The sequence below is a fragment of the Lissotriton vulgaris genome, unplaced genomic scaffold, assembly GCF_964263255.1.
Source record: "Lissotriton vulgaris unplaced genomic scaffold, aLisVul1.2 SCAFFOLD_3358, whole genome shotgun sequence".
In the NCBI taxonomy this organism is placed as follows: Eukaryota; Metazoa; Chordata; class Amphibia; order Caudata; family Salamandridae; genus Lissotriton; species Lissotriton vulgaris.
In genome coordinates, this window is record NW_028244284.1 from 222,147 (window position 1) to 232,687 (window position 10,541).

The 10,541-nt window shown below is 43.5% G+C and overlaps 1 long non-coding RNA gene across 1 annotated transcript in view; it reads right to left on the reverse strand.

The window, feature by feature from the left end:
• Positions 1-10,336, reverse strand: part of LOC147668108 (uncharacterized) — a 75,441-nt gene extending 65,105 nt beyond the window's left edge. Inside the window, exon 1 of the long non-coding RNA XR_015304158.1 lies at positions 10,240-10,336. This is a non-coding gene — a long non-coding RNA (uncharacterized LOC147668108). The remainder of the gene's footprint in view (positions 1-10,239) is intronic.
• Positions 10,337-10,541: the final 205 nt, after the last annotated feature.

The following is a 10,541-nucleotide window of genomic DNA, read 5'->3' on the forward strand; positions in this document are numbered from 1 at the left end:
TACTATTTGGGGGCATGTGTACTTACCTAGTAGGTGTCCTTCGCCAAAGTCTCCCCTGGCCAGTCGTGTGTGAATGCCGCTGTGCCGGAAGATGAAGGAGTCATGTGTGCGGCCCGGATATTGTGCCACTATGTCCGTGATGTAATTCTTGGTGTTGCACACCATCTGGATATTGAGGGAGTGGTAGGACTTGCGGTTGCGGTACATGTATTCAGTTTGTGCTGGTGGGCGGATTGGTGTCAGTACAAAGCGGATTTTTACAACGCATTCCGTTACAACTGAATTTTTACAACGCAGGATCCATTACATCGGATGCCATTACAACGCATGACATTACATAGCAGATGCTATTACAACGCATGGCATTACATCGTAAGTATAGGTAAGTATACCTTTTTAAAAAAAATGTTATTAAGTTAATTTAATTAATTTAATTTAAATAATTTAATTAAAATACATTTTAAAATAGCCATTAATTTAATTTAAAAAAATAATATCTATTTAATAAATGTAATTTTAATAAAAAATGGAAATAATTTAATTTAAATAATGAAATTAATTTAATGTACATATTTTTATAATTGAAATTAAATAAAATTAATTGAAATAATTTATTTAATTTAATTAATTTAATTTAAAAATGTAATTAATGTAATAAAATTAATTTAATTTATTAAATATATTTTAATTAATTTAAAAATGGTAATTATAATTTAATTATCCCAAAACCCAAACCCTGCCCTAAAACCTAAAAACACCCCTGTACCCCAAAACCCAAACCCTAAAACCTAAAAACACCCCTGTACCCCAAAACCCAAACCCTGCCCTAAAACCTAAAAATACCCAAACACCCCAAAACATATACCTCAGTACCCCAAAACATATACTCCTATACTCATACTTATTCAAAAAATTACTTAAATTAATATATTTAATTTATAATATTTAAAAACATAAATAAATATTTTTATTTATAATTAATAATTAAATCAATTATATAATATTAAATAAAATTTTAAAAAATTATATACTTACCAATACTTACGATGTAATGGTATGCGTTGTAATAGCATCTGCTATGTAATGCCATGCGTTGTAATGGCTTCCGATGTAATGGATCCTGCGTTGTAATAGCTGCGTTGTAACAGCATTACGACGTACAAGTTGCGTTGTAAGTGTAACATACCTGGTGGGCAGATGTGGGTACAGTCAAAGCATCCAAATACATGTGGGAATTGTGCAATGTTGTAGAATTTCAGCTTGGTGTCATTCAAGTCCTGTTGGGTCGTGGGGAATGATATGTAGTGGTGTAGCCGGGTCAGCATTGCATCCAGGAAACTCCTTAGGCAGCGGGACATGATGGGCTGGGATATCCCCCCTGCAACAGCGACTATCCCCTGGAAGCTTCCAGAGGCCAGTAGGTGCAGGCTGCACAATACTTCCACATGGGAACGGAATTGGTCCTCCTTGTTGGGTGCTGCATCAGGGGGTCTAGGTCCCGGATCAGCTTAATGATCATTGGCCCATTTAGGCGGTACATAGCATAGATTTGCTCCCTGGTTTGGCCCAGTAGGGTGACCCGCTGACGGAAAATCCGCTCCTGGATCCTACGTCTATTCCGTGCTGCTTGCTGTAGCCTTCGCCCCCTGACCACCATGTAGAGTCCTGGCATTGTGAGAGTCCTCAGGCTCCAGCTGCATGTCCTTAAGTGTGTTTGGTCAGGCCTGCGCCTGTTTGTAGTTAGCTTAAGTTTTATTTTTTACTGGTTACCACCTGGTTTGGGTTCTCCTTAAATTGCGTGTCGCAAATAGCGATTATCGGGTTTTTCGCAAACAGCAATTTTTCTTGAATGGGGATTGCGAATATTTTGCGAGTTCGCTAATAATTTCGCAGAATCCATGGTTTCTCGCTATTTCAAAATCGCTAATGGGCTTGTTCCAGGATTCTGCGATTTTATTTGCGAACTCGCAATTTTGATTTTGCGATTTCGCTTTTTTGCTATTTTCACTATCATGAATTCCTTTTACTCAAATTGTGATCGCAATTGCCAACTCGCAGCTATTGCGATCGCAATTTGGCTTCATGAATCTATCTGATAGTGTGTAGCCTAACCTGCAAATCAGAGATGGGATGGAAGAAACCCATATAGTGAATGTCTATGAAGGATCTGGAATAAAAAGAAAGATCAGCATTTCCTTTCTGAGCCTAGTCAGGATAGTCCTAACTTTCCAAAAATTTTTGTCCGTGGTTCCTTGGTTTGCCGCCGGAGCATGGGGTGTGGATTCTAGGCCAACTGACTGTCGCTAAACACAGCAGTGTCTATGTAGGTTCATGGTATTTCTATAGCGTTAACCTAGTTGAAAGGCAGTGGAGCAGTCTACAGACAAGCCTAAAGTCAACAAGGGATGCAAGAGGTACCTGGGTTTGTGAACCGTTAATGCATTGTGATGTAGTGTTCCATTAAGAGAGGTATTTTCAACTCTTTCCTAAATTGAAGCAGCGCCGGAGTGGTGTTGATGGATAAGGGGATGCTGTTCCAGATCCTGGGTGCATCCATGGAAAAAGCTACCTACTTTTTTTTCCTTCTTTACATGTTTTAGTCTGCAGTCTGATGGTGTCCTGGCTGCTGGTGTGCCGAGAACCAACCACCAGAGATTGTGATCTTGTCTGCAAGGTATGTGGGGGTTCTGGTGATGACTGCTTTGTAAATGATAGAAAGGGTTTTGGAGATGGTGCAGGGGAGCCAGGGATGCCAATGGAATTCCATGAGCATGGAGATGATGTGATCATATTTCTTCAGGCTCTGGATGAGACATGAAGCAGCATGCAAGATGCCCTTAACTGGTGCCAGTGTGGAGTCTGGGAGGGCAGGGAGTGGGGAGGGAACTGCCATCATCTAGATGCAAAAGCATAATGGCTTGAAAGCAATTCTGAAGCCACTTTCTAGGACAAGTGGTTTCATTTTCTTTAGAAAAGAGTGGCTGTCTTTGTGGAGTCCAGGGTGAATCCAAGTTGCTTTGCATTTGTGAGAGTGGAGTTTAAAGCGGTCAAGGTCCTGGTCATTGAGCCAGGTTTGTATTGTTTCTTGTTTATTCTTGGCAACTAACAGGAATTCAGTCTTGGGTGGGTTGAGCTTTATGTAGACACAGGACATCCAGGCCTGGATGATGTACAGGCAGTGTTTCGGGCTCTATTGTGTCACTCATACCAGTGATTGGCAGATTAAAGAAATCTAGAGTATCACTACACAAGCAAGGCTTCTGCAAGACCTAGGCTTGCTAAGGGTGTGCACCAGGTACCTTTTATTTCCCCTGGCTGGTGCCCTGACTCTTGTGTTGCTTTCTAGAGTGGCAGCTCTACAGGAGAGCAGGCCACTCGTCAGAACAACAACGTAAACCCTTCCCAGCCTCTTCCACTCTTAGGGAATAGTCCATACATTTTTTGTATCAACACTATCTAGACTCGTCTGTATAGAGACTAGTCTATGAATGCAAACCTTTCTTCCCCTTTTATCCCTCCGCTATCCTTCTCACTCCAAATAACTGACTAATATCCACCACTGAAATTACTTCATATTTCACCATATTAATTCACCTCTAATCCTTTATGGGCTTCCTGAATAGCGTGCGCCAACACCCCATCAGTGGTAACAAGCGCTATCTAAATACAAACCTTTTTTCTCCTCTATCCTTCGGCTATCATTCCAAATAACTGACTAACCTATACACCACTTAAATGTACTTGCATGTTTCACTGTACTAATTCAACACTAAACCTCTATGGGTACCGGAGTAGCGTGCTACTCCCCTTAAAAGCACTTTGATGCCTCGTCAGGGGTAGTAACCTCTATATAAATACATCTCCATTTTGTGAGGCTTCTTTAGTATTATTCTGTGGTCATAAGGTTCCTACAACTTTCCTTGTTCTACCACCCTCCTCCAAGTCCAGCACCAGCATTGTATCCAATGGCAGCCGGCATGGTATGCGGGTTGATGGTGGGGGTTTATCCAGGGGGTAAGAGAGGCTGCTGAGGTGGATCACGAAGAGGTGGGGGGGGCGTCTCTGCTCCTGCTCGCCAAGGCACACGAAGCACAGAAAGGGCTCCCCGGACCAATCACAATGCTGCAATGCAGTGTTGTGATTGATTTTGAGCATCCTGGTTCGGAATGGGGGCCTGGGCTTGTTCCCCATGCAGGATATAATGCAACCTGCATGGAGAACGGGGAAAGTGTGCTTGACTGGTTTTGTGCGCTTAGAAGTGGGCAAACCATTTCTCCGAGGGCAAATCAACCCCGCCAAGCAACAAGAAATGATGATAACAAGGTTATTATCATTTCATGTTTCCTTTGCAGTGCACAACGGAGGAGCTGCCCCGGATGGTATCAAAGGTTTTTTTTAAGAAGTGTATGGCACCCATATCGATTTGAAAATGAGCTAATGCTCGAAGTACTGTGAGAAAGCTGCGTCTTCAGCCGAGTATGAGAGGGATTTCTTATGGGTGTCCAGTATTGGTACAGAAGGGCAAGATCCATCCCAGATTTTCAGAACAGACACAGATCCTAAGTTTACATACAACGCATCTGAACAAACGTCATTTACATAGACAATAGCCTTGCTGAAAATCAGCCCTGGGGCAAGCTCATCTGGATCACAGCTGGACTCTCGAGGGTTAAGTTTCTTTTTTTTTTTCTTTTCAAGACAACCACTGTTCATTTGGCACCAACTATAATGTATAATACTGTATAACTGTATGATGCCCAACAACAAACTTTCACAAGTAAACACTGAAACAGGTCAACGACAGATCCACTGAAATGATGTCACGCTCCTTTTCAAAGTCACCCTTGGTAAGTTCCAAGACTGAAATGCCAATGTCCCTTCGGTCAAATGCAGTGTTTGTTTTCGTTAAACATTTGGTTTTCCTATTCCAGTTTACTTTTCATCCCACAGTGTTCCTGACACTGCACTTATAGCTGCACAACCATAATGTTGTTTGTTCACTGCTGAAATAGCCTGCTTGGTCAATTTGCTTCTGGGCGGAGGTTCAGATGGGGGCAAAGGTTGCTGCTCACAGAACAGATGCAGCATAACTAACAAACAAGCCTACAGAAAATGCTATATTGCAACGTGTTTAGAGCATGCTTCTCTACTAGGGTTTGTAATAATTTTAATTAACAACTCAAATGAAGCTGTTTGTGAAGGAGCAGTTCAAGTGGCATTGCAGAAAATGGTCTATCCTAACACAGAACTGGCAACTGTAGCCCTTTTTGCCCTCCTGCCTAGATGTTTGCATGATTAGACCTCTCAAAACGTACTGACTTAAAACAAAAACAAAAAAAACGTGGCTATCTTTCTTGACAAGCAAACTAAAGTGAAATTGTGCAGACGGAAAGAGGAATGTAGCTCGCCATAATAAGAAATTATTTTCGAGCAAGAGTTTCCAACATAAGCCCAAATGAGCACGGGCTATAGAATGGATTTCAAATTATACGAATATTTATCTTGTCTGAATATCCCTAAATGTTGGCATGGATTCAGCTCTCCTAGACCTATGTTGTACACCCATGCTTTGGCAGGGATTCATTTTCTGAGGGAGAATGGGGTTGCTTCCTAATGCAGATATTTGGCAGAGGTCTAAAATTCAAACATATGTACTAAGAAATATAAAGAGAAAGTTAACTTCCGAAGCATACAGAAACTTTACGTAATCTGCTCACAAAAGAAAAGGTCAACAATTGGCCAATGCGATTTCCCTCACTATACAATTCCTGTGCCTGACATTCGTATGTACTTGTCTGCAAGCGAGTTGAGGGAAAGGTGAACTTGGAGTGCAATATGCTGTGGATAATGGATCACCAATTACATCACTTCCTCCCCATCCTTTCACAACAGCTGATCTATTTTATTCCAATTTTGCTTCCAACTTATAATATTCAATATGCACAGTTATCCATGCAATAGACAAGATAAAACCAAGAGTAAATATTTTACCAAGCCATTGATGGGCTTGCTCCCTTTTGAAATATTGAGGAGGCAGAAGAAATTCTGCTGTTGCTTAGGGTTTGCAGGTGGGTGGTCAACATACATGGGCCCTTTGGTTCAGTGCAAGGGGCGGGGGTAGGGATACAAGAGCTGATCTTGTTCTAGATAATGCCAGACCATGAGCCACATGAAGGCCCAAGAAAAAGATCTCAGATGCACCTTTATATCCCACAGCAACCAGCACAAGGCCCTACTGAACATTATGAAGACAGCTAGCTTGCAATCTACGTTTTGCTCCCTGTTGAACATGCAACAAAGATATTGGTTCAGCTAAAGCGACTAAGATTTGAGCACCCGAGAGGCGTGCACACATGGTTACCAAAAACCAATTCCCACAACCCCTGCCTCTCTTATATACTACTGGACACTGCTCAGGCAGCCAGCAGGCTCATGTAAGAACATTTCACTGGCATCAGTAGTACCACTGAGACCCAGAGTTAATACTGGATATCGCAAGTAGGGCCAACTTTGTAAAGACATTAAATCGCATTCTGAGAGATGCCACAAGACGAGATAGGTTCTTCATGAGAATGCAGGCAAACTACAACTCTTTCACCAACAAGGAATGATAGCGCATCGAGACCTACACAACTAGCTATGCCACATTAACCCACATTTATTTGCTAGTCACAAGTAGGGTATTTTTTTTTATTTTTATCTGGGATTACACGTATGAGGCATTTTGTAGCATGGCAAAAAGCAGACAGTGGACGACTGGTGCTGCTAGCAATTCACATTGGTGATGTATGGTCTAGCAAGGGATGGCCGACTGAGTGGGGCGACCGGTAGGAGGAGTGTCAACTGGAGAATGTATACAGTGTTCCCACTCTGGTGATGGCTGTGTGCTTAACCTTTGGATATAGAGCTTCTATTGGGCAAAATGGGCAGCTTACTTGCAGTAACAGCCCTGCCACCATATGGCAGAAGGTTAACAGTTGGTTAAGAGGGAGCAGAAAGCAAGAGAACCTTAAATAGCTGGACATCTGAAGGGGGCCTAATCACCAAAAATTACCTTTTGCACTGCATGCGATTACACAAACTGAGATTTAACCCATCACCGAATTCTGGAGTATCAAACGTCGCCTATGTAACCACCTCATCCAAACTCCCTAGCTTCTGAAACCTTGTACTGAACTCGCCAAAAAATAAAGAGATGGCACAACTCGCTAACTTTCAGTGACAGACATACCTGCTTTTGGGTGGCAATGCTAAACCAGTCAGTCTGGAGTGTTTGTATGTTCAGACTATAGTGATAGGGTGTTGTTGACTTTTCTTTGCACCCTGGGGCCAGGCAATTCATTCCTCTCAAAGAGGCCTCAAGCATGAAATCATGGGTCTGCCTCTAAATATGGCAGAACACGTTACATACAAGCCAGTTACCCATATAATTTACTGCATTTTAGGTACGAATCAGATGCAATTACCTGATGTAATTTACTTACTGAAACTTACATTACTAAAGGAACTAATTACTTTTTATTTCCCATACTTTTTTAATGCTTTTTTAATGTTCTCACAATAGTGGTGTGCATCCGTAGACTTGTAAATGTCCAAATGTATTATTTTAATAGAGTAGTTGGTAAAATATGTAAGCAGACGTTGGCTTTAAAGGTAAGAAAGTGGAAAGGCCTCAAAATAATTATTTTCTAGTGTCAGATCTAGAAGACCCAAGAGAATTATAATGTTGTACTGTGGGGCTCTGCGACCGTTTAGTGGTCATTGCAATCATGCACAAGGCGCCTAGGTGGCAATTCTAAAAAATAATGAAATATATATATATTTTTTTAAAGTGTATATCCCCACTAATTGTGGGGGCTGGGGTGTGGTTAAGGAGTGTCCCATTTCACGTCACCGTGTGGGCACTGGAGTGGACTAAATAAATCCTTATATACGCTGACAAACAAGCAAACTAATTTAATTAAAATGACACCATGCATCTGCAGTTAAAAACTGGAAGAGCCGGTTTCCCCAGACTCTGCCAGGTTTGTGTTAAGACTAGCGAAATGTAGGCCATACGCTGAACGACGTGGCTTCTTTCCTAGTTAAGTGTTTCACAACTCCAGACACGTTGGTCATCTCCATTAGGTAACCTGAGACACCCACATTATGCATCGTTGCAAAGACGGTCTTAGTTAATAGTGTGTGGCCTGTAATTAATATCAAGCAAAAGAAACCTGCAAACAGGTTGGGCTTAAGCAGGGCCTTCACTTATCTGCCCACACACCAAAAAAAACAAGCATTTACAATGCAACGGTTTCGACTTTGGAAAAGTTAGAGCTATTGGCATTGTAAATGACAAAATGTGTATTTAGGTGTTGGTTCTGAAAACAGATAAATAAATGGCATTGTCATTTACATTGCCAATAGCTTAATCTCTTGCAAATGTGTCACAGACAGAAAACTGTGTTGCAGGCAGTGTGCATTGATTCATAACAGTGCAGGCAACTTGCAGTGCAACAGGAAAGACGCAGTTGATTTACAGTTTAGTGTCACAAATACTTTTACTGTGGTACAGATGGCAGCTAAAAAGCTAGCAAAGACAATAGGGCTCGCCCTAGGGAACCACCGTCATTGCCAAAGGTTCTAGCCATCCTGTAAAGCACTCCCAATGCTGTGCTCTAACCTCTACAGCATGGCTTAAAAAAGTTCTTTGTTTTCTGATCCTAGTTGTATGGGTAAACAAAATGGAATAATAAAAAATAGCATGAGTAAGGGGAAGCAAGGCGAGAGCGATGGGGGAGCGGAATCACGGAGGGCTGGGGGAAGCAACACGGGTGGGCAGGGAAGCAGCACAGAGGATTGGGAAGAAACACGGAGGGCGATCGTGGGTGTAGTGAACATGGAGAGAGGAACGTGGTTACATGGGGGCAGCAAACAGGCAAGAGAGAGCGCAAGGTGGGCCTGGGGTGCAGAAGAACACTGATTCACAACAACTTGGTGGTATAAGCGCACAAGCAGGGCATCATGTGAAAGGGTGTGAGAAGCACAGGGGCAGTGAAAGGCCAACACGAGCAAGTGTAGCGGGTGAGAAAAGTACACAATTAATCAATCAGTGGGTGGGTACATCAAAACACAACGCGACCGCGGCCCCTCGGTAATGCTCTTTCCTAGATTCACTTCTTGGGGACAAGTTGAGTGGGAACAGAAGTGAGTGGCCAGGCCGTGGGAGGGACTCAGTCTCAGTGCACTGCCGGCTGTTGCACAACTTTATTAACTTTCAGATTGATTAGGGTTTACTTAGGCCCTGTCTCACCTGGTGCAGCTGAAGGCTCACAATGTCGTCCGGCCGCGTCACTCACTGAATCATGTGTAAGTAGAGAGCTCCTCTTACACCGGTAAAAAACAACTTTGGGCGCAGCTAAGAGGAAAATTAATCGTAGAAGCACTGAAATGGACCTAAGCAGACCTGCGCAGGTAAAGTGGTACTTTTGGCCACAAAGATTAAATGTGGTCACTTTCGAGCGAGATCTAAGGCACTGCGCAGTCGTAGCTAGTAGCTGCCCCCCTAGCACAGACATGAAGGTAGCTCATGACACAGAAATTAATCGAGCGAAGAGAACAGAGGGTCTGCAGCTGGCGATGAAGCCAAAAGGGCCAAGTCCCTCCCCACCAGTCCTCGCCTCCTGTTGGACCATGGGCTGGAAGGAACCGCAGCAACAAGGGTCTGGCAGGCTCAGCTTTGGGAGAGGCAGCCCCAGTGTGCAAACACAGCCCTAGTTCCTATTCCACAACAAAAGCAATACAAAAGTCACGCACCTCTGTGAAAGGGTCCATCCTACCGGCAGATTCTGAGTCTTCTTCTCTCGGGATCTAGCGCTACGACGCACAGACTCACACTATCTTTTCTCCAGCACAGAACGTTCGAATTTGAATTTCAGCGCCGTCGCTATGCGCGCATGCGCACCACATGTCTCTCCATGGGGTAGGCACGGGCGGCTCTCGCTGTCACTCGGCGGAAGTGACCGCCCAGAGCGGGTGTGTAGTTTGTCGTTCCAGGAAATAAACTACTACAGAGCCCGGAAGTAGTCAAGACCCGGACACGTCCGCTTTTATTACACTGTTCCTTCCTACGGTGCCCGTCTTGTCATTCGCTTTCGTGGTGCAGGTTCAGAACGTGCCACTTTTATTGCACAAGTCCTGTTCAGTTAATAAGACGTTTTATCAATCACTGAATATATATTCAAAACAAGCACTCACCCTGGGGATCTTGGCGGTTCTTCCTTGTGCCCCACGTGTACTTGAAGGCAGCGTCATGGCCGCTGTGAGCTTCCTCTCAATGTTTGCAGAGTCCGGGCCCGCCCCTTTCGTGATATCATCATGGGGACATCCTTGACATCACGGAGGGGCGTGCCCGGTCTTTGCAAACACGGCGAGGAAACTCACAGCTGGGGATTCCTGCACACCGGCTGTGCGGCTATGGTGATAGCAGCGCCAAGGGCTGCCAATAAATAACAAGCACTAAATTCTGCCCCACAACGGCAAAGGCACGGACAACGGGA